The 26,025-nt window shown below is 38.1% G+C and overlaps 1 protein-coding gene and 1 long non-coding RNA gene across 3 annotated transcripts in view; both read right to left on the bottom strand.

The window, feature by feature from the left end:
* tio (zinc finger domain-containing protein tiptop) overlaps positions 1 to 26,025 on the bottom strand; it is a 437,818-nt gene that overhangs the window by 288,800 nt on the left and 122,993 nt on the right. The window lies entirely within an intron of this gene.
* Positions 718 to 9,659, bottom strand: LOC138404770 (uncharacterized). Of its 2 annotated transcripts, XR_011238570.1 has the most exons (4): positions 8,922 to 9,659; positions 2,225 to 2,344; positions 1,139 to 1,275; positions 718 to 1,049 (listed from the first exon to the last, which is right to left on the bottom strand). It is a non-coding gene; the product is annotated as an uncharacterized lncRNA (long non-coding RNA). The 2 variants fall into 2 exon arrangements; XR_011238569.1 differs by lacking the exon at positions 8,922 to 9,659 and having other exon boundaries at positions 2,225 to 2,762.

Below are 26,025 nucleotides of genomic sequence, written 5' to 3'. Positions count from 1 at the left end.
TATGAAGTGTCTGTCTGTAATTTCGAAATAACTACCGCAAGCTCATAATATTGTTATTTGAACTGTACCATAACAGCTGAATCAAACGTTTTTAAAAACTGTCTGTCTGTCTGTCTGTTTGAACGGGCTAATCTTCGGAACGGCAGAACCTATTTTGACGGGACTTTTACAGACAAGTAGAGGATTAACAAAGGATACTTTTTTAACCGACTTTTAAAAAAGGAGTTGTGTTTTTCTACCTATGTACACAGAAATCTCCGAGATTTCTGAACCGATTTGCGTATTTTTTTTAATTGATAAAGAAACTTTGCAACATTGTCCTATATAAAATGTCATTTTATATAGGACACACAGGATTTCAACTCCTCAATCCTGATGCTGCAGGGGACATGACCACCAAAACTTATGGGATTTTGAAACTGTCGGTTATAAATTGATATTGGAGGTAGGTACCTATATCTACCAAGTAAAGACTTTATCATTGAACTCGAAGACCCACTTCTCGACCCTGATGCTGTACCTAAGGAATTGCATTGCTAAATCGTGGTGATCCCACGGAATTTTAAATGAATCATCGCCCACGCCCGTTCGGTACCCTCATTCCACACATTGTTTTGATTAGTCAGTCCACCAATCACAACAAAGCATTCTCCCCTGTCCCCCGCCAACATTTTACGATTTTGTTTTCATGTAAAACCTTGTATATGCGTACTCTAGGAGTTGAATTCTCTGTGCTGGCGGATCACCTATTAGGAACACATGATTACACATTCGTTTGTCTGTGAAAATAACTTTTGTTGCCTACACTTATCTATTAGTAGCGACTAAAAACTATATATACTATCTACTTGTGTATACAAAAGTCAAAATAAATTCCACTTTGATCTCAAAAATGAAAATTTTATTTTTATAAGTAGGAAGTAGGTACAATTCAATTTCCCTCTAAAAGCCCACTACACACATAAACACAATATGTATCATTTTCTGTTTCAACAGTCACATTAGATGTATCATTCGACGCAGAACTATTGAAGCTCTCCATTTCATTTCTGGAATTAATAAACATACAATCAACATAATTATATTGTGAGTATTATCTATATAGAATGTATGCAAAAAACATAGCATAACAACTTACAAGTATGGTATGGTAGACCTTTCAATATTTAGTACAGAATTGAATGTTGCAGCATCATGTTGGATTTCAGTGGTACGTATATTGGGCATATTCATTTTATTTTCCTTGTTTTCTTCTAAAAGGAATGTCTTGAGTCACTAAAATACAACATAATTCAGCATTGACAAATCTGACAACAAATAGTAAATCTCTATATTATATAAAAATGAATCGCTGAATGTGTTGCTGATCGCAAATCTCGAGAACAGCTGCACCGATTTCGCTAATTCTTTTTGATAATATTCCTTGAAGTACGGGGATGGTTCTTATGGAGAGAATTTTTTTAAAAAAGTCCTGAAAAAGAATCGACTGTAGGCGGTGCGAAGTTCGTCGGGGCAGCTAGTAACATAATAATTATATTATCCTAATCCTAATCTAAATATTTAAAAGAAAAAGGTGACTGACTGACTGACTGACTGACTGACTGACTGACTGACTGACTGACTGACTGACTGATCTATCAACGCACAGCTCAAAATACTGGACGGATCGTGCTGAAATTTGGCATGCAGATAGCTATTATGACGCAGGCATCCACTAAGAAGGGATTTTTGAAAATTCAACTCTGGAGGGGGTGAAATAGGGGTTCGAAATTTTGTGTAGCCCACGCGGACGAAGTCGCGAGCATAAGCTAGTCTATAATATAAAAATGAATCACTAAATGTCATCGCAAATCTCGAGAACAGCTGAACCGATTTCGCTAATTCTTTTTTTAAATTAGGTATTCCTTGAAGTACGAGGATGGTTCTTACCGAGAGAAAAATTTAAAAAATTTGAATCGACTGTTAGGCCGTAGGCGGAACGAAGTTCGCCAGGGCAGCTAGTGGAATTATAAATGTGAAAGTGTAGATGTTTGGATGTTTGTTACTCAATCACGCAAAAAAGGCTGAACGGATTTGAATGAAATTTAGAATTCTTAACTGGATTAACACATAGGCTACTTTTTATCCCGGAAAATCAAAGAGTTCCCGCGGGATTTTGAAAAATGTGAAATCCACGCGGACGAAGTCGCGGGCATTAGCTAGTATCTAAATAATATCAACTTACAAACACAGTGTCAAATTTTCAGAAGCTGGCTCTAAATGGTACGGTGTGATAGCATCATAATCTAATTCAATTCGATTTTTTGCTTTGTCGTTTCCTTGTCAAAGAAAATCCTGTGATCCACTAAAATAGAAGTATAATATATAAGTATTTATTAAAAATAAATAAATGTCATCATCAAATTCACCATCCTGGAGAACCTTGAAAACGACACTCGCGTCTATTTTTTATAAAAAGTGCTGGCCCGCCATCTTAGATTAAAAAATTAATGTCATTATCAAAACCAGCATCCTGGAAACCCTGAAAACGACACCCATTTCTATTTTTTGTGAAAAGTGCATGTCTGCTATTTTGGATTTGAAAATAAATGTCATTATCAAATTCAGCATCCCGGAAAAGTACATATTCAGTCAAATAAAATTCCCGTCGAGTCACATTGTTACTCACGTCGGGTGTGACTCACAGGAATAACCCCGAAAAAGTAATGGCATTATCATCACAAGATAATATTATGGTTTGGAAAGATTCTAATGAATTTTAATAGATCTCCTCTTTGCAAGGGATTTGCTTTTGCGAGTCTAAACCGTTTCTTTTTCCTCTTCCGCCAATCCATTTTTGTTTCTGTTACATGAAAACTCAAGTATATAATTAAATTGTCTAAGCACACAATATGACCTACCAGTGGCGAAGGGTGAAAATCTGAAAAAGGGAAGCCGGAAAGGTACCTACCTACCTACTTACCTAAAAGAATATCAGCTGTTCCCCATCGATTAAAGACGCTTTTTGTTTTCAAAACTCGATTTAGAAAAATTACTATCGTTACGTAACAAACAGGAAATCTGTTAAACAACAATCTATGTGAATTAAGGTAATTTCTGATGTTGACTTACCAAACTGCATCTAAATTACCGCGAACTTACACTTATTAGTTATTAATCACTAGCCCCAATTTATTATATCAAAATAAAACACCACTAACAACTTTAAAAACAAACGTGCATGGACGCTTCACAAAAACAAATAATAATCAATCAAAATCAATATCAAATCACCCTTCAAAATACAAAATACTCAAAATAGTAGCATGTACCTGTTAAAATAATACTATTAATATAACTTTTAATTTGGAGGTATAATACGGTAACTCGGATTCTAGCGGCTTAACTACGTCAAATTTGTCTGACCTGTCCGAGTTCCAAATTCGTATTCGCTACTGGGCCAGATTAAATTGGTGGGTTCCAACCGTAGAGCGAGACAGACCTAGTTCGCTCCTTTCGCTTTCGTTAGGGAAATGTAAGAGATAAATACTAAGCAAAAATCTAACTAGGGAATCCGATATTTTACGGCTTGTATGGTGTAGGACTGTAGGTGTATGTTACTTACCTACATTAGCTGTTATGCTTTTAACTTAAATTAGTAATAACAAAAAAAATTAGCATTTGTGACGATCGAACCTTTGTATTTACGAACGTATTACCGAATTTATGTGAATAGTACCTACTTACGCTATATTATGCCAATTCTTAAAGGGAAGCCGATAGGAATCGTGTTATATTGACTCTTCGCCGCTGTGACCTACATACTTATATTTGTAACTAGATGATACACGCGACTTCGTCCGCGAGGATATAGTGGTTTTTTAATCCCGCGAGAACTCTTTCAAAAGCGATCACTATTTCAAATTTCAGCCAAATCCGTCTTGTACTTTTTGCGTGAAAGGGTAACAAACCTATACACACACACACGCAGATACAAAATTTCGCCTTTATAATATAAGTGTGATTTGACAACCCTGACTTTCGGAATTCGGATAAGTCCAAATTATATTTTACTAGCTGATCCCCGCGGCTTCGCCCGCGTAGATTTAGGTTTTTAAAGATCCCGTATAGCCTATGTCACTCAGGAATAATGTAGCTTTCTACTGGTGAAAGAATTTTTAAAATCGGTTCAGTAGTTCTAAAGATTACCCCCTACAAACAAACTTAACGACATTACCTCTTTATATAATACAACGGGCCGTGCAGCAGAAATCGTAATATTTTAATTTCGCCATAACTTCAAAACCAAACGTCCAATTTTAATCATTCAAAGACCAAATATTATCTCCATAAACTGTTCTTAGTGATGAAATCATTTATTTTGATAAGGATTAATAGCATGAGTAAAATAAACGCGTTTAAATGTAGTCCAAAAAAAATTCAAGATTTTTAAATAAAAAAATGGTTGCTGTGCCTCACTCGACATAGATGGGTATAGTGTGTCGCGGACTTTTTTGTAGATATTTACAAGATCTACAATTAATTAGAACATTTTTTGGTTCTATCTTTTATAGTTTAGGCAGCGTACGCAAAATAAGTAACTTTTCTGGTTGATTTTTTACACCTTGTGTCCGAAAAACCCAAATATCTTACGGAACCCTATTTTTTTCCAAAATAAAATATAGCCTATGTTACTCGTGGATAATGTAGCTTTCGAATGGTGAAAGAATTTTTAAAATCGGTCCAGTAGTTTTTGAGCCTATTCAGTACAATCAAACAAACAAACAAACAAACAAACAAACAAACAAAGTTTTCCTCTTATAATATTAGTGTAGACAACGGGCCGTGCAGCAGAAATCGTAATATTTTAATTTCGCCATAACTTCAAAACCAAACGTCCAATTTTAATCATTCAAAGACCAAATATTATCTCCATAAACTGTTCTTAGTGATGAAATCATTTATTTTGATAAGGATTAATAGCATGAGTAAAATAAACGCGTTTAAATGTAGTCCAAAAAAAATTCAAGATTATTAAATAAAAAAATGGTTGCTGTGCCTCACTCGACATAGATGGGTATAGTGTGTCGCGGACTTTTTTGTAGATATTTATAAGATCTACAATTAATTAGAACATTTTATGGTTCTATCTTTTATAGTTTAGGCAGCGTACGCAAAATAAGTAACTTTTCTGGTTGATTTTTTACACCTTGTGTCCGAAAAACCCAAATATCTTACGGAACCCTATTTTTTTCCAAAATAAAATATAGCCTATGTTACTCGTGGATAATGTAGCTTTCGAATGGTGAAAGAATTTTTAAAATCGGTCCAGTAGTTTTTGAGCCTATTCAGTACAATCAAACAAACAAACAAACAAACAAACAAACAAACAAACAAACAAAGTTTTCCTCTTTATAATATTAGTGTAGATTACTAGTTGATGCCCGCAACTTCGTCCGCGTGGAATTAGGTTTTTAAAAATCCCGTGGGAACTCTTTGATTTTCCGGGATAAAAAGTAGCCTATGTGTTAATTTAGGGTATACCCTAAATTAACACTTTTATCTATCTCCATTCCCAATTTCATCCAAAACCGTTCAGCCGTTTTTGTGTGATTGAGTAACAAACATCCAAACATCCACACACACACATCACTACACCTATTATAAATGTGAAAGTGTGTTTGTTTGTTGGTTCGTTGGTTTGTCCTTCAATCACGTCGCAACAGAGCAACGGATCGAAGTGATTTTTTGCATGGGTATGGTTGACCTGGAGAGTGACATAGGCTACTTTTTATCCCGGAAAATCAAAGAGTTTCCACGGGATTTTTAAAAATCTAATTCCACGCGTACGAAGTCGCGGGCATCACCTCATCATCATCATGATCAACCCATCGCCGGCTCACTACAGCGCAGGGGTCTCCTCTCAGAGTGAGAAGGGTTTTGGCCATAGTCTACCACGCTGGCCATGTGCGGATTGGTAGAATTCACACACCTTTGAGAACATTATGGAGAACTCGGCATGCAGGTTTCCTCACGATGTTTTCCTTTACCGTTAAAGCAAGTGATATTTAATTAATTAAAACGCGTATAACTCCGAAAAGTTAGAGGTGCGTGCCCGGGATCGAACCCCCCGACCTCCGTTTAGAAGGCGGACGTCCTAACCACTAGGCTATCATAGCTTCACCTAGTTTATAATATTAGTAGGATATATGTAAACTACTACCACCAGCTGTCGATACGATGCATTCTAAAATAAATCGACCGACCGACCGACAGACCGACCGGCCAAGTACGAGTCAGACTCGCGCCCCGAGGTTTCCGTACTACAATAGTAAAATGTTTATCTCTAAATCTCTGTTTAGAGATAAGCATTTACAATGTAACTTAATGTATTACTACTATGTAACTAGAATTTCGGTACATATAAAAATGAATCGCTAAATGTGTTGCTGATCGCAAATCTCGAGAACAGCTGAACCGATTTCGCTAATTCTTTTTTTATAATATTCCTTGAAGTACGAATATGGTTCTTACGGAGAGAAAATTTTTAAAAAATTCCTGAAAAAGAATCGACTGTTAGGCGGTACGAAGTTCGCCGGGGCAGCTAGTGAAAAATAAAAATAAATAAATAGGTAAATAGTATTTTTTGACATTTTGCATGATAAATCAAAAACTATTTAGTATGCACTAGATGATGCCCGCAACTTCGTCCGCGTGGATTTAGGTTTTTTAAAAATCCCGTGGGAACTTTGATTTTCCGGGATCAAAAGTCAAAGTCAAATGATTTGTTCAAAATAGGTAATAAATTACTCTTTTCGATTGTCAGTTGTTGGATTTGTAAAATATAGTGGTGATAATTATTTCGCAAACGCTACGAGGGTTCCAAACGTGCCCAAGACTGAGAAGAGCCCACAGCTAACTCAGCCGGGTATTCTTTTTATTATCACCACTTTACAAAATCATAAATTAAACTTATTAGAACTATCACAAAGCCGAGCAACTCATTCCCAAGCTTGCTTATCATTTAAATAATCCTTTACAATGTAATAGGATTTTTTAATTAGTTTACGTTTTATGAAAACTTTGAACTTATGACAGTCACTTTGAACTTATGACAGTCACTTTTTTTTAAATTTATTTATGTTTTTATATACGTACAATAAATTTTCAAAAATATATTGACTATGCACTGTCATAATTTTAACTTCTCTAAATTTAGTTCTCAGCGACTCTCGTGGTCCCATACTATATATGGCTCGAACAGCCCTTTTCTGCAGCACAAAAATAGAATTTATATCAGCAGCATTACCTCATAATAATTCCGTGGTGCCACCTGAATCAGGGTTTCTACTGAAAACCAGCGCTGTATGTTTTTGTACTTGTGCAAGACAATATGCATTTATGCTGAGTAGGGACCTTTTTTTTTGGGTTGTGCCACACATGACATACTTTATTCCGGCGCTTCTTCTACTTGAGGTTTTTTGACTTTATTACTCAAGTATAAGAGGCGCTGGGATAACCTAACCAGTTGGTAACTGGTAATGTGTGGTACAGCTTTAAAAAATAAACGTTTTTCTTTTCTTTCTTTTTCTTTTCTAATAATATGCCATATGACATAATGCTGTGAAAGTAACTAAAATATACTAGTCTCGCCGTTTCTATGTCTGTCAACTGGCGAATCTTTTTTACCGCATATGCAGCAGAACTGTCTGTTCGATAAGTTATTTATATGAGAGCCCCATTGAAGTTTCGCATCTAACGTTATTTCCAGAAAAATAGCGGTATCCACTAAATCTTATTTATCATAAAAGTAGCCTATGTCCTTCCCCGGGATGCAAGCTATTTTTGTACCAAATTTCATCAAAATTGGTTAAATGGATGAGCTGTGAAAAGCTAGCAGACAAACAGACGGACAGATAGACAGATACACTTTCGCATTTATAATATTAGTATGGATAAAATCTGAATCTGCATTTAATCTGAATCCAAGAATTCCCGATCCGAAATAGCCGTAAGCAAGACTGTATCGTCACTTACCACCAGGTGAGATTGCAGTCAAGGGCTAACTTGTATCTGAATAAATAAATAAAAAAGTACTATTTGTACGAAGCGTTGCGTACTTTATTTGTAAGACGGACAGACAGACAGACAGACAGATAGACGGACAGACAGACAGACGAACAGACGGACAGACGGACGGGCAGACGGACCGATGGACGGACCGACAGACGCATGGACGGACGGACGGACTGAAGGACGGACGGACGGACGGACGGACGGACGGACGGACGGACGGACGGACGGACGGACAGACGGACGGACGGACAGACGGACCGACAGACAGACAGACAGAGGGTTCCGTTTTTTCCTTCTGAGGTACGGAACCCTAAAAATACAAAGAAATACCACCAGGTAGGTACCTACCTACCTATATTATTATACATATACAGGTACCTTTTTAGGGTTCCGTACTTTATAAGGAAAAAGGGGACCCTTAGGATCACTTCGTTGTCTGTCTGTCTGTCCGTCTCTCCGTCTGTGTCGTATCTGTCACACAAACCTATAGGATACTTCCCGTTGACCCAGAATCATGAAATTTAGTAGGTACGTAGGTCTTAGAGCACAAGTAAAGGAATAAATCCGAAAACCATAGATTTGTGATTACAACTTACAAAAAAAAATTAAAGTGTGTTAATGAAAAAATAATTAGTATTTTCAATTTTCAATGTATAATAAGTATACCAAGTGGGGTATTATATGAAAGGGCTTTACTTGTGTATTCTAAAACACGTTTTTATTTATTTTTATGCATAATAGTTTTTGATTTATGGAGCAAAATGTCAAAAAAATACCTGAGTACGGAACCCTTGGTGCGCGAGCAACTCGCACTTGGCCGGTTTTTTAAAATTAGATAAAATAAATAACTAAACAAAGTTACTTACCTATTGTACTAGGACCACACGAGTAGATATCCCTACTAGGACCTCAACAACAAAGTCAGGTCAATAAACCAATGAATAAAATTGGTGTCCAAATTTCAAATTCCAGAGGTCAATGTACAAAATGCAATAAGTATTTGAAGGACTTATTGACTCTGCTCTGCTCAATCTTCTACACATTTGCATAGCCACTGAATTAATAAACGAATAAAAATTAATTTTATAAAATCATTACGACTTTTGTTTTTGAAAACATAACAACAGTTGTCGTCATAGAAACCACAATATTACACGCGCAGCCGCGCGCCGCTGGGCTGGCCCTTCCCTCCGCCACCCGCGCGGTGTCTAATGTTTTGGGGTGAGAAGCATGATGATTTTAGCCGAAATCTAGCGCTTGAAAAGGGTTGAACAGTAGTTTGGGAAAAGTATTTTTGAGAAAAAACTACTGAATTTAGGTTTGCAAAGTAAAGTTATTTCAACTAATGAATAAATAAACTATGTCTAATGATAATTTTTTTTAGAATTTTCCTATTCCTAATCTTATTTATTTACGCCCAAAGTTGACATAAATTTAGTGTTAAAATAGGAATCTTTTGAGGCTCGTAACTTTTAAATCAATATTTTTTTCAATGTTTTAGATATCATTGAACCTAGATAATGACGAGATAAATCGATATAATTCTTAGTTTTGTGCGTACAATATCGAATATTGTTGTATTTTCCCTCCTACGTTTGTATGAAGAAAGCACCGAACTGAGCTGCCTTAATTACTGCGCCCAGGGTTGCCACTGATGCTTTGGAACAAGTATTGTACCTTATTTTAAAGTGATTTTCTTTATCTCAACAAAGTCATAGCCAATATAGATGCCTAGTATAGATATAGGCACCATTGTAAACTTTTTAATTGTCAATTGTTGAATATGTAAATATGTAGGTACGTATGTATGTACATTCTTTATTGCACCATTTTTTTTAATTTTTTTTTATTCAGTTACAAGTTAGCCCTTGACTGCAATGTCACCTGGTGGTAAGTGATGGTGCAGTCTAAGATGATAGCGGGCTAACCTGGAAGGGGTATGGCAGTTTTTGTTAAACCCATACCCCTTTGGTTTCTACACGGCATCGTACCGGAACGCTAAATCGCTTGGCGGCACGGCTTTGCCGGTAGGGTGGTAACTAGCCACGGCCGAAGCCTCCCACCAGACCAGACCAGAAATTTAGAAATTATAAAATTCCAAACCCCTGCCAGGAATCGAACCCGGGACCTCCCACTATTAAGACCACAGCGCTCACCACTGCGCCAGGGAGGTCGTCATAATAAAACATAAATGACAGGTTACAAAAAAGAATAAATGTGTAAGATACTAAGATACTAACATACCTATTTATTTATTTATTAAGTATTTATTTATTTTATACTTTATTGCACACAGCAAAAGTAAACATATACAGAAAAACATACAAGGATCTTAATCTAACAGCTGTAGCATGCAAAGGCGGCCTTATCGCTAAAGCAATTTATGTAATGGTGATCATTAATTGCGAAAACCAAAGCTGCGGAGGTTCTAAACACACCCTGTTTTGAAAAGAGCAACAGAAAACAGAGTAAAATCTGCTTTTTAGACGGATTGGATTGGATTGTAAATAAAAGCAAACATACTTATACAAATAACATTTGTAAGTGTACACCTTAAATTTTTCACGTCAATGTGTCAACCCTAATTTCGTGCAAGTAGCGATTTATAGCGCGAGGATCGACTCGTTATTGAGATCGGGCGCGCGACGATAGATGGCGCTGGCGTGTATCTGATCCACGACTGCGCCCGCGCCGGGCGCATCGCTGGGTGGACATTTGGCAGGATTGGTCGATAGAACTACTTTAGAAGTTTTAACAAAAATACAAAATTCTAAATTAGCCTCCAAAAAGCTTGGGGTGCTCAACAGAGCAAAGCGGTACTTCGCGCCCGAGCATAGGCTCCTACTCTATAAGGCGCAAGTCCGCCCTCACATGGAGTACTGCTCCCACCTTTGGGCTGGAGCACCCCAGTACCAACTCCTTCCATTTGATCGGATCCAAAGGCGGGCTGTTCGACTTGTGGACGATCCCAAACTAACCGGCTCGTTGAAAAGCCTGGAGCACCTCAGAGACATTAGCTCTCTATGCGTGTTCTATCGCCTGTATAATGGGGAGTGCTCTGAAGAGCTTTTTGACCTCATTCCACCCTCGTTTTACAACCGCACCGCGCGCCACCGTAAGGAATTTCACCCTCACCACCTGGGTGTCTGGTGCACTACGACCGTCCGCTGCGTCAGATCCTTCTTTCCACGCACGTGCAAACTGTGGAACCAACTCCCATCGGCGGTGTTCCCACTAGATTATAACATGGGGTTATTCAAGGGGCGGACCAACAAATTCCTAAAAGGCCGGCAATGCATCGGCGGTTCCTCTGGTGCTGCAAATGTTCATGGGCGGCGGTAATCACTTAACATCAGGTGACCCGCCTGCTCGTTTGCTCGCTATATCTATTAAAAAAAATAAAACTCTAATCTCTGCTCAGTCCACACACAAGTCCTAATAGTTTTTTAAGAGATGGTCATAATAAAAAATAATCACAAAAAATAAAAACAATTGACTCAATACCTTACCACAACCACTAAAAAGCAAAAAATAAATGAAGAAATTACCGAATATTTTATGTATGTACAAGAGTTTGAAGTTATTTTTAATAATATTTTTGGTGGTTGGTGCCAATGTGGTGTCACAAAACAATAATATTATTGTATTGTGTTGGTTGTGGGAACTCATCGATTTTTTTCCGATCGAGTTTCTGTTTCTAGCTACAACTTTTTTATCAATTAGAATTCCCAACGAGTCACACTTTACTGTGGGTGTGACTCGATGGGGAAAAAATCGATAGATTCCCAACGAGTCACACTGTTACACGCTGGTGTTTTTGTTGGGTGTGACTCACCGCAACCACTCGGCAAGGGTGAAAGAATGAGACGAAGAATTTAGAGTAATTTTGTGGCACAAGCATTATAAACGTTTAGTTTAGGAATGAGACGCGCAATTTCAGGAATATCTCCACCACATCTTACCCTTAGGGTTTGAGACACAGACGAGCAAACGAGCAATATTCCTGTGTAATGAGACCGCGTAACGTTTGCGACTGCGCGCAAATTAGTGCTCCTTAATTAATCAGCGGTACAAACCCCCGGATTGAGCGCCTACGCGCACTTTCACTCCTTAACCGGAAAATCATGTCCTTATGTTTAATTAGAGGCCCTAATGAATTCCATCTGGGGTGTGCTCGCGGCCTAATTAACGCGCAGGTATGCGATGCGTCGTCGCCGCGTGTCGCGAGGATCGTGTGTACATGTCTTAATGTTTTGTTTTCGTGCATTTTTGTTTTTTGTCTTTATTTTATTCAAAGTCAAAACAAACAGACTTTAGCACTAACTAAAAAACTAGCTTATTCCCGCAACTTCGTCCGCGTGGACTACACAAATTTCAAACCCTATTTCACCCCCTTAGGGGGAGGATTTTCAAAAATCTTTTCTTAGCGGATGTCTACGTCATAATAGCTGCATGTCAAATTTCAGCCTGATCCCTCCAGTAGTTTGCGCTGTGCGTTGATAGATAATTCAGTCAATCAGTCAGTCACCTTTTCCTTTTATATACCTACTAGCTTATGCTCGCGACTTCATCCGCATGGACTAGACAAATTTTAAACAACTATTTCACCCCCTTGGGGGTTGAATTTTCAAAAATCCTTTCTTAGCGGATGCCTACGTCATAAATAGCTATCTGTATGCCAAATTTCAGCCCGATCCCTCCAGTAGTTTGAGCTGTGCGTTGATAGATCAGTCAGTCAGTCACCTTTTCCTTCTATATACATATATAATATAGATGGGTAGTGATGACCAATTTAGTGCGTAGTAAACTAACATTTTGAACTTACATGATAAACTTTCATACTAAAACCCTTCCTATCCCTTTAGCGCATCTTTAGGTCAACAAACTTAGCCCTAAGCTATTCAGACGTGGGTCGAAGGGCATGCACCGCCCCATGTCCCCGGGAGTGCAGACTTCAGACACATTCGCATGCTAATCGCATGCCGGTGTCTGAGTGTTAGGTGTAAACGCAATTTTGGGACTTTCTACTTTACATTAATACTGGATTGACGACCTCCCTGGCGCAGTGGTAAGCGCTGTGGTCTTATTACCGGGTTCGATTCCCGGCAGGGGTTTGGAATTTTATAATTTCTAAATCTCTGGTCTGGTCTAGTGGGAGGCTTCATCCTAGTTACCACACTACCGGCAAAGCCGTGCCACCAAGCGATTAAGCGTCGGAAGAAACCAAAGGAAGTATTCTAAACTTACGTAAAATACACAAGGTAAAAAGTGAAGAAATAAGAAGAAAGACAAAATTAACAGACGCTCTAACACACGCTCTAAAGTTGAAATGGAAGTGGGCAGGGCATGTCTCGAGACTGACAGATGACCGATGGACTTTAAAAACAACCAAATGGCCAGGTCCAAAAGGCAAAAGGAAAGTAGGTAGACCAAAATCGCGATGGTCTGACGATATAGCACAGGTAGCAGGAAATGATTGGGTTAAAAAAGCCAAGGATAGAGAGAAATGGCACCAACTGGAGGAGGCCTTTACCCAATGAGGGATCCTTATCAAAAACATATAAATATACTTATAAAGAAGCAAATGTGCAAAAAATTAAATTAATATGTAAATAACTACTAATTTACTAACACAAATAAACACAACTACAATCATAAATACACACGCACACATTTATACATTACGCTTATACACGCACACACATGCTCACACACACACGCTCACACATCCACACACACACACATCAACATAATATCACTGATTAACATACTAACAAATAGAATTAGATTAGGTATTAGAATAGATTCAGAAACTCTGTAAATAATATTAATTGATAAGGAAAATAAAGGCTTAATAATAATAATAATAAGAAACCAAAGGTGTACGGGTTTAATAAAAACTGCCCTACCCCTTCCAGGTTAGCCCGCATCCATCTTCGATTGCATCATCACTTACCACCAGGTGAGATTGCAGCTAAGCGCTAAGTTGTATCTGAATTTAAAAAAAAAGATTAGTCTTAAGTGTAAAAAGCACTTTTTACACTTAAGACCTTTCAGATTTCAATCAACCCCTTTATACTTTCGTCCTATTGAGTCTACTTTTATGAGGAGTTGCAAATCGTCCTTATCATCATTATCATCATCATCATGATCAACCCATCGCCGGCTCACTACAGAACACGGGTCTCCTCTCAGAGTGAGAAGGGTTTTTAGCCATAGTCTACTACGCTGACGATGTGCGGATTGGTAGACTTCACACTCCTTTGAGAACATTATGGAGAACTCTTAGGCATGCAAGTTTCCTCACGATGTTTTCCTTCACCGTAAAAGCGAGTGATATTATTTATAAAAGACTATTAGCCAAGTTAATTGCTGACGAATATTCCCCTTTCCCCTCCAATTAAGCGTAAAGCTTGTGCTAGGAGTAGGTACGACATTAGTGCAACGGGTGGGATTTGAACCGGCGACCTTTCGGTTTTCAGTCAGCTCCTTTAACCGTTGAGCTATCGAGGCTCTGAATTAATTACTTATTGCGCACATAACTCCGAAAATTTAGAGGTGCGTGCCCGGGATCGAACCCCCGACCTCCGATTAGAAGGCGGAGTCCTAACCACTAGGCTATCACAGCTTCATACCGTCCTTATAATAAAATGGAAATGCAATGTCTGCAAGTTGGATCTCATTTCTGAATCGCATCATCCGAGCCTCGTTGAAGTGGCGAAGTGTCGTAAAGACAACTGCTTTATACAAGTTACAACTATAGTTTTGTTCTTACTGTGCTGAGTTTGCGGTGGCTGGGCTGCCACCTAGACGTTAGGTATGTAGATGGTTATCTCAGTAGCAAACTTTTAAATAACTAAATGATGCTCCCGACTTCGTCCTCGTGGAATTAGATTTTTCAAAACCCCTTGGGAACTCTTTGATTTTCCGGGATAAAAAGTAGCCTATGTGTTAATCCAGGGTATAATCTATCTTCATTCCAAATTTCAGCCAAATCCGTCCAGCAGTTTTTGCGTGAAGGAGTTACAAACATACACACACACACACACAGACACATACATACAAACTTTCGCCTTTATAATATTAGTCGGGACTAGATGATGCCCCCGACAGCTTCGTGTTTTTAGGTTTTTTAAAATCGCGTAGGAACTCTTTGAATTCAGGGATAACCTCGGAATGTAAGCTATCTCTGTACCAAATTTCGTCAAAACCATCTGAACGGATGGATCGTGAAAGGCTAGCAGACAGACAGACAGGCAGACACACCTTCACATTTATAACATTAGTATGGACTAGCTTAGATATAGGTATTATATACCCGCGACTTCGTCCACGTTGACTACACAAATTTCAAACCCCTATTTTAACCCCTTAGTTGTAAGGTAGTGATTTTTTTGGATATGTATTTGGATTTTTTCGATATGGATTGTTTGGGCTAACTTGTATCTGAATAAATAAAAAAAAATATATATATAGTTTTACATCACTTGGCCCTCCACCAGAATGAAAAAAAATGATGAGCTCTCGCTTTGAACTTGAATAGACATCTGAATTTCTCCCACAGTCCACGAGAATCTAATCTGGCCTCAAAACTATTTCCTAACTTTAAAGAATAAGAATGCAGTTGTCTTTATAGAGGCACTTGAGACAAGCCTGCCAAATGAAACGATTCAAAAATGAAATGAACTCTAAGTTCGCCCTATTCAGCTCGCATTTCCATTTTATGATCAAAGCTTTGACTTCCAGATACTCTTCTAGAATGTTTTTATACGACGGCTACCTCTAACTAAGCACCTTAGGTAGGTATAAGACGATATGCGTCCCAAAAGCGGTGTTGACTCACATTTCGGATGTTCAAGGAATCAAGTCTTGGCCTCAAAAACTACAAATTTGTTTATTTATTTTTCTAATTTTTCTAAATATATAAAAGGAAAAGGTGACTGACTGACTGACTGACTGATCTATCAACGCACAGCTCAAACTACTGGACGGATCGGGCTGAAATTTGGCATGCAGATAGCTATTATGACGTAGGCATCCGCTAAGAAAGGATTTTTGAAAATTCAACTCCTAAGGGGGTGAAAAAGGGGTTTGAAATTTGTGTAGTCCACGCGGACGAAGTCGCGAGCATAAGCTAGTTAATATTATAAAAATTAAAGATATTTTTTAGTGAATTACGAGAGTCAAGACACAATTGGCACAATGTGGCTCGATACAAAAAAATGCGGAATTTTCCCTGAAACACGCATTTTTCACAATGAACCAAAAGCTTAATTCGTTGCATGCGAAATGCTGCGTGTTTGAAATTATAAAAAACTCTTATAATGAATGAAATGCTAAAAAAAAAACATAGCGGCTCATTCTCGTCCAACAGAGCAAGGCAAAAAAAACATAAGCCATGTCAACTATCAAAAGTCTCCGACCATCATGTCGGAGGAAAGAATAGAGGACATTTAAAAAAAAAAAGCATACAGATTCAACCTGTTTCAGTGGATTACAGCAAATTAAGCTTTTGGTTCATTGTGTATCATGGACTTCCGCAAATTAACGCCTGCTTCTATACAGCATATGCATTTTTTACACGACCTTTAGGAGAAACACCAGTGTTATTCGAATAAAACCAATTTTAATAAAATTTCGTATAAATTTACGTTCAACGTTTAATACACTAAGAAATTACGAATTTATTTTATGGTAACAGAGCACATATAATTTCAAATATAATTATCTATATATATATAAACGGGAAAGGTGACTGACTGACTGACTAACTGATCTATCAACGCACAGCTCAAACTACTGGACGGATCAGGCTGAAATTTGGCACGCAGATAGCTATTATGACGTAGGCATCCGCTAAGAAAGGATTTTTGAAAATTCAACTCCTAAGGGGGTGAAATAGGGTTTTGAAATTTTGTAGTCCACGCGGACTAAGTCGCGAGCATAAGCTAGCATATATTATGTAGTTCTATAGTTCACAGATTTTGCGGGGGAAAAACGTACGCAAATTTACACAGAGAATTGGTGGGAAATTTACCGTGGTGCGCGCTAGCTCTTAGATCCTTTAAAAAAATTAATAGGCACATCGGTATATCGTCTTGCTGCCGCTGCGCGTTGTATATGCTTAGAGGTTTAGATAGGCTAGTCGAACACAGCTCAAACGGCTAATCTCGATAGTCGCTAAGTGTGGTGCGAGATCGCATCGGCATCGACGCAGCCTCGCACAAATCATCCGCTAAGAGGCCGTTGTGCGACAGTACATGCACGATCGCAGATAAAACTCCTCAGAGATCCTGCTTATTGAAGAAAAGAAAGTGGAAAGTTACTTGATAGTGACTCACTAAAAGAATTAGTCAAATTGCTATGCAAGTCAGTGAACTATGAATGAAGCATGTTACACTGTAGAAGCAACGCAACGATTTGATAGTAAGAAGACGCGTCGATTTGTGTCTTACCAGAGCTTTAGGGCTAGCTACTTCCGTGCTGCCGCTACGCGTTTTATCTGGCTAGGGGTTTAGATAGGCTAGTCGAACACAGCTCAAACGGCTAATTTCGATAGTCGCTAAGTGTGGTGCGAGATCGCATCGGCATCGACGCAGCCTCGCACAAATCATACGCTAAGAGGCCGTTGTGCGCCAGTACATGCACGATCGCAGATAAAACCGCGGAGAAAACCTGCTTATTGGGGCAGGAAGAGCTGTAAGTTACGTGAATATTACCTACTTAGTGAGTGGTGACTCACTGTTGAATGGTCTATTGAAATTGAAAATGTTTTGTACTTATAGACAAGATTAAATTATTTAATTTTGAATCCATTAATTTCAACGCCCCGAGTGTATTTTCTTTTTGAATATAACTTTGTTTGTTTTTTTTTTTTTAATGGCGCGCGGCTGCACCAAACGGGCGCAATTTACTTCGCCAATGTCGTGTGGAATTGAAGAGACACGTTGTTTGATTGTACTTTTAGTTGTTTCGGCATATTTACCATGATATGTGTCAACTGTCATAAATGTCAAACGCACGAAGGGTAGGATTCGGATGCGGTCGATTCCGAAAAACCATTACAATCGCAATTGTAGTGATCGGCTGATTTTATAGTATTCTTGTAGCAAAAATGTATTGTGGCCAATAGTGAGCGAGCCTCAACCGATCAGAGGTGATTGCGATCGTGACATTGTAGCTGTCATTCTACTGCAAACACTTTTTAAATGACAGTTGACATCTCATGAGCAAATTTTATGGCGAGTTCTTCCTCAGATGTTCCGCGTAATACATTCATATTTGACTCGAATAAATGCATCTGTAATTCATGCATATACTACTTCCCTCGGAATCCGCGGCTGGTAATTTTCGCGGCAAATCGCTCTTTGACGTGATTTACTGGACACGTTACAAGTATAACGTACGCTAGACAACCTTGGATACGTGCCCATATATAATTACGCCATAATAGCCCTTAACATACAAGGATTAGAGAACAGAAACGCCTGATAGGTTTATCACGAGCATAGGGTAGCTTATCAACAAGTTACGGCTAGATCGATTGCCACTCCTCAAAGAATTATTAACTATGGCTTAGAAACTGTCGCTATAAATTTTTACGCTGCCAACCGTTCATCTGACGGTAAGTGGTCATGAACAACACCTGTGACAGACTTGCTGTTTGAAGCAAAGGAAATTATAAATGAAAATATAGGTAAGTAGGAGTAATAGGACTTCGTCCGCGTGGAATTGGATTTTGAAAAATTAAGTGAGGATTCTTTAATTTTCCAGAATAAAAAGTATCCTATGACCTTTATGGTAAATTTTATCACGATCGGTTCAGGCTGTTAAGCCCAGAAAAGTTAACAAACAGACAAACAGAGTTACTCTCGGTTATATAATATTAGTAGGTATGGATTGTAAGCCAATTATTATAACAACAATAAAAAATGTGCTTCTTTATGAGATGATTGGATTTTATAATAAGTTTTCAGCAAATTTAATGTAGGTACGTTTCAAATTTCAAGTTAAAATAAGAATAATTAAAAATGTCCTGTACAAGGGAGGATTTTATCAAAGTCGTTTCTTAGGCCTTAGCTGACACGTACATCCTAGAAGAAACCTACCTTCCAAATTTCAAGCTTGTATGCTTGATAGTTTCTTAGATTTCGTGATTAGTCAGAGTGGTAGGTAATTCGCTTTTATAGTATAAAAATAGATTTGGGAAAGAGTTAAGGTGCATAATACTACCCGTGGAAAGTGGGGGCAAGTCAACTAGTTAAAACTAAAATCCGATAAATCCGAGTATAAGAAGACGCCGCAAAAAATACTGCAGAATAAATACACAGTACACTTTCCGGTTTATCTTTATTATAACTCTGTGGACTGAAGTTATGACAACTGCAAACCTCGCCGTCCCGCTCTGACGTGACGGGCGCGACAGCCGTCCCTTTCTAACATAGCGTTATGCAATTCTTGCAGTGATTTCAAGAGAAAACCGCCCTGGGACGAACTAGGAAGGTTTATAAAACCGTAGGGGACATCGATATACGAAACCACAGAATAAACTAGCCTCCAAAGTAGGTTATATTGCCTTTTATTATTCACTAAATAATGCCCGTGACTTCGTATGCGATGGATTTAGGTTTTTTAAAAATGGAACTTTGTTTTTCCAGGATAAAAAAAACCTGTAGATTCGCAGGTTATGTAGTCTGTACCAAATTAATGATGCCCGCGACTTCATCCAGATGGATTTATAAGGTTTTCAAAAACTGCATAGATATTCATGAATAAGTATGGAAAATAAAAAAGTTCCAACGGGATTTTTGAAAACTTAAATCCATGCGAAATCGCAGGTATCTGTTAATATCGCATAATTATTCCATAAACCGTGCCATTTGACTTTCTTTTATTTCTTTTCGGTTTAATGACATTAATATTTCTCGCTCAAGTATAGTAACTATAAGTCATTGAATCATTATGTACTAACGTAGTGAACTGTTCTGTTCTTTAGTGAGAAATCTAGAATTATAGCTCTAATCTAGTTCTTAATAATTATCAAATTTTTTAATATACAAAAAACTTCAATTATCTTTCCAAACATCGTTAAGAATATAGGGAACTTTCAGTAGTTACATTTCTACGGAAGTAAGTATCTTTGCTATGTTATATCAATGTGGTTACAAGAGACGACTGCCCTGGGTCCTACAAGGAAAGTTTATAAGGCCGTGGAGGACCAAAGTTTGCGCTGTTCGGTTCTAGACGATTCCGTACCGTTATCTCTTGCGTTATGTCCAAGGGAGAGCTTAATTTGACTTCATCTTTCAAGTTTTAGTTGTGCTCCCATTTTACGGACCCATACGGAACTCTAAAAAAAGCTGTGTAGCCTAGTGTTTAGGACGTCCGCCTTTTAATTGGAGGTTGGGGGTTCGATCCTGGGCACGCACCTCCAACTTTTCGGAGTTATGTGCATTTTAAGTAATTTAAATATATCACTTGCTGTAACGGTGAAGGAAAACGTCGTGAGGAAATCTGAAAGTTCCTCATGATGTTCTCAAAAGTGTACGAAGTCTGCCAATCTACACTTGACCAGCGTGGTAGACTACGGTCAACTTCTTATTCTGAGAGGAGACCTAGGTGCTCAGTAGTGAGCCAGCGATGAGTTTCGAATGATGATTATGATGATGTAACTTAAAACATAGTTCTTGTGTGCTATTTTGTGGTTACGATGGTTGGACAATACAGACATACGGACAAGCAAGACCTTTGACGCCGACATCAGTCTGATCTGCGGCGAGGCCTGCCGCTGACGTCCGATTGTCTTCATCTTATACGCGGCCTAATTCACAAGCGACAAGACATACTCATAAGCGGAAGCGTTTTGTTTATTTGTGTTAATTTATTTTCTTTTTAGCTAAGCTGTGGTAGCCTAGTGTTTAGGACGTCCGCCTTTTAATCGGAGGTTGGGGGTTCGATCCCGGGCACGCACCTCCAACTTTTCGGAGTTATGTGCGTTTTAAGTAATTAAATATCACTTGCTGTAACGGTGGAGGAAAACATCGTGAGCTGCATGCCTGAGAGTTCTCCATAATGTTCTCAAAGGTATGTGAAGTCTACCAATCCGCACGTGGTCAGCGTGGTAGACTATGGTCAAACCCTTCTCACTCTGAGAGGAGACCCGTGCTCTGTAGTGAGCCGGCGATGAGTTGATCGTGATGATGATGATTTTATTTTTAGCATTCATTTCATAGGCTTGATATTTCACTCAGGATAGGATTCCAAGCTGCGTCTCTTTTGGGTATCACGTCCGGAATGCCTTCTACACTAGGCCACGGTTCACTTACCACCGTTACCGAAAGTGTAGTTAAAATAAATAAAATAAAAATAAAATAAAAAAGCCTTTATTGTCTAATGCGTTAATTCGAATGATATCTCCTATTACAATTATTTATTTATTTTTACATCATTTTTGATCCTAAAATACTAATTACTTACTTAAAATACTATCATCATAATTATAAACAAAAGGGGTATGGATTTAATAAAAACTGCCATACCCCTTCCAGGTTAGCCCGCTATCATCTTAGACTGCATCATCACTTACCACCAGGTAAGATTGCAGTCAAAGGCTAACTTCTATCTGAATAAAAAAATAAATTACCAAATAATTTTGAAGCACGACGATTGACGAATAAGTTTACGGTTGATCATGATTATGATGCAGGCAGTTCAGGCTGATATACCGATCACCGCACGCCGCTTATGACTTACTCCACAGCGCAAGCCTATGCTGTCATGAGCAGTGAACTGTATAACTGCATCTTAATGCCGTACCTTATGGTGTCGAATTAAATCGTATAACATAACATACAAGTATACATATATTACAATAGAATTATGTTTATTCAACTGAAGAAGACTTCTAATAATGTTTAATATGTGGCGGTTGCCACAATTGCAACTAGATGGCGCTATTCAAACGATAACATTTCATGACGTACTTCCCGAACAAATGTACCGCGGACAGTACTCGCACTAACGGAGTTTTCTGCAATCTGGACTGTATTAAGATGTTTCAAGATACAACCGTCGGCCAGTGGCGTGCAGGTCATAGAAGCATAAATGCACTGCTTACCCCAGTTGTAATAGCTCAATATTTTTCAGCATATTTTTCATTATGGCCTGCCAGTGAACACTGAACATCAGGCTCCTACTTAACTAGTGCCTACCCTGGCTTCAAACCCTGTGCACGCCACTGCCATCGGCCCAGCTGTACCAACCACTCGGTGGGAGATCTCCCTGTGGTACGGTCGAGCTTGCACACCGCTCCCGTACAAATACATTATATTTAAAACAAACGCGGAACCGTTAGGATCCGAACCTGCGTCTCCCTCCTGAAACTCCGATTATGTTCATGACAAATCTGGTTTTACAAACGAACCTGTAATCTTTCAAAACTCCGGAGTTACACTAAAACCGGAATTCTGAATTCATACACCTACACTTCTTATATTCTTACGTTGATTAATCTAATGAATGTTATATTTAATGTTTTGTATTATTATTTATTTTTTAATCACTAGCAAATTGTTATATTTAGACTTTAATCCATTATGTGTCAAGTTTCATTACTCCAGGGATGGGCGATAGAATTGCGACGCAGTCTTTCACTAATGCAGTTCTATCGATTGTGTTGTTTTTGTTTACACATATTATTTTACTGATTATTAATTATTATAGTGTTTTGTAAATTAATTGATTGTGTACCAAGTGATTAATAAACAAATTCTAATTCTAATTCTAATGGTCCCTTCACAGGACGCGATTTATCGACGACCCGTGAGAACGCGTCCTAAGAATGCATAATAATGCACCTACTGGTATAATAATCAAACAAATCATACCCACACACTCCACGGGTCGACCGTTAATAACAGCACCGCATCGATTACCGCGTGACAAGTTAATCAGTTCGTCAGCGCCGCAGCGGGGCGGCAGTGGATACTGTAATCAGAACTCTATCAACCTCATTACGAAGGATGGTCCTTCGAATTACTGGTACTAGTGTTGTTAACTTATAATACATATTATTATGTAGGACTGTGTTCTGTCTTAGCATTAATTAGTTATCATAATTGTAGGAAAAAACAACCTTATCTAATGGTCTAAGTCTGTCCAATAGTTGGAGCTATGCGTTGATAGATCAGTCAGTCAGTCAGTCACCTTTCTCTTTTATATATTTAGAGGAAGGTCTGGCACGCGCTGGCTTTCTGTCTATAAAGAAATTTTATGAAAAAAATGTAAAATTTTAAGGTTCACATGTACATAATTTGATTATAATCAAAAGTCAAACTATTGGGCATTGATAATAACCGGAAAATGAATACGAAAGCCAATCTAGTAAAACCATAAGTATAATTCAATAGCAATAAAAATCATCATCCACGCGCTACATCACAACACTATAGAATAAAAAACCGGCCAAGTGCGAGTCAGGCTCGCGCAACGAGGGTTCCGTACTACACTATTCGACATTTTGCACGATAAATGAAAAACTATGATGCATAAAAATAAATAAAAATCTGTTTAAGAATGTACAGGTAAAGCTCTTTCATAAAGTTGAAAATACTAGGTACCTACTTAATTTTTTGTTAGTGAACACATTTTAATTTTTTTTGTAATTTAACCACAAATTCACGGTTTGTCGGATTTTTCCCATTACGTGTGCTATAAGACCTACCTTGGTACATGCCAAATTTCATGACTCTAGGTCAACGGGAAGTACCCTATAGGTTTCTTGACATACACGACAGACAGACAACGAAGTGATTCTATAAGGGTTCCTTTTTTCCTTTTGAGTTACGGAACCCTAAAAAATAACTACATTTACTTCTACGGTCATTCCGCTTCATTATCGATCATCAAACGTGAATAAGAATAAATGAAATCACAGCTTGCGACGCCATTTTACCTTTTTATAGACACCATAAGCCCTCATAACATATTGTATTAATATCTTAAACAAACATCCCATGATATGATCTGAGAGCTCGTAGGCTATTTTCTGGAATTGCTTGTTACCTATTTTGAATAAATCATTTGACTTTGACTTTGACAGCTGCAAGTTGATTTTGTAGTTTTTCTGCGTAACCTTATTACCCTAATAATATTTTTATGGCAAATCAGACGTGCTAGATAGTGCATTGTGAAATCATAATGTTTGTGATTCAGGTAGAATTGTCACGCAATTTGAGTTGCCTCGATCATCTGCCTTTGTAGCACTCTATAGGTACATAATATAAAATATCTGACTGACATATCAACGTACAGCTTAAAACACTGGGTCGGATAACTAGAGATTTTGCACTTAGGATTTCTCTATAATGTAGACCCCTCACTAAAACCCGCTCGGTCGGGTCATTTAGAACCTTATACATATCATGCAATAGGCGCTGTTAAGTATAGATTCATATAATGTATTTCTTGTGTAAGTGATCCGAAAACAATTTTTAACATGCCTTCTAATTTTCACAAATTCAAATAATCTTTGAATTAAAAAATCTCCGATCCGACTGGCCTATTTTATTATATAGACAGGTAACGTAAAAAGCCAGAAAAACAAACTTTCAGATTTTATCAAGCATCTCCACAATGTTTTCTACAAACTCTCGGACTAATGCTCGAAACTTAGCTTGAAGTTAAGTACATGGCATTCAACACGTGATTCTGTATAGAGAATGTCCCATAAAAATAGCCATAAAACGAGCCAAGGTGAAATAAACATGTCCGAAATGAAGAGGCGTTCGTTACCATAGTATAAATATAAAACGGTGGTTAAATGACTTCTGCATGGATTATGCGATATGAGTGGGCGCGGGTCACTACAAATGAAGAAATCTTATAAGGAACTTTTACATTTGACTGGTGAACGATCGTTAAACGCTTTTGCGAGGAAAGCGCGTTTCCGCTAATTTGTATCGAGTAGCAAAAAAAGCGCTATTTTGCCTCTGACCCCACGTAAAGTAAATAAAAAACAGCCCCTGAGGCACTTGACTATTCAGTACTTACCTAATCCTGAACTTATAAATCTTTATAGCACACGCTTACACAGGAAAGTAGTACAGTCAGCAACAAAGCTAGGTATGCACATGTCCATAGTCGTGTGGCGGTAACCACAATAGAAACTAGATGGCGCTGTTCAATCGATGACGTAGTCCCGAACAAATGTACCGCCGATAGTAATCGCACTAACGGAGTTTTCTGCAATCTGGACTATATATAGAAGTTTCAAGACATAACCGTCGGCCCAGCTGGCGCTACCGAGCACAACCAACTGCTCGGTGGGAGATCTCCCCTTTGGTACGGTCGAGCCTGCACACCGCTCCCGTACAGTCGCTTGTACTGGTAGGTGTAAACCAAGCTTTGTTGCTGACTCTACAAGATACAGTAAAAAACTATAAAGAATTCTATTTTTGGTGCAAAATATTTTATACTAGCTTATTTCCGCGACTTCGTCCGCATGGACTACATAAATTTCAAAACTCCTATTTTATCCCCTTAAGGGTACCCTTACCTCTGTACCCGTCAAACCCGGTTAAACAGATGGGTCGTGAAAACAGTAGGTATTTCTGATACTGTTGTTTGGTATAATATGATTAATAACAATTATTATTTTCTGATAGGATTAAAATGTTATGTTTGACACGCGATAGTTGAAAGCTTTGTGTATAAGGGTCTTTAAATACCATACACAGAAATGAAATACAGCCAATAGAGTGACCTCTCTGATGTCTAATTTTTCTGTTATGTAAATTTCGATGATTTTAGTATAATGAGATTCTCGACTAGAAATCTATTACGACCAATAAAATCACCTAACATTATGTGAATTTTATTAACGGACGACAAAAGTTAATATTGATCAAAAGCTGTTTAATGCGTATTGATGGACATATAAATTTTATCCTAATTTTCTCTATTTATAAAAAT

The sequence above is a fragment of the Maniola hyperantus genome, chromosome 3 (genome assembly GCF_902806685.2).
Source record: "Maniola hyperantus chromosome 3, iAphHyp1.2, whole genome shotgun sequence".
In the NCBI taxonomy this organism is placed as follows: Eukaryota; Metazoa; Arthropoda; class Insecta; order Lepidoptera; family Nymphalidae; genus Maniola; species Maniola hyperantus.
Note: the sequence above shows the minus strand (reverse complement) of the source record. Positions and strands in the feature narration are given on the sequence as shown.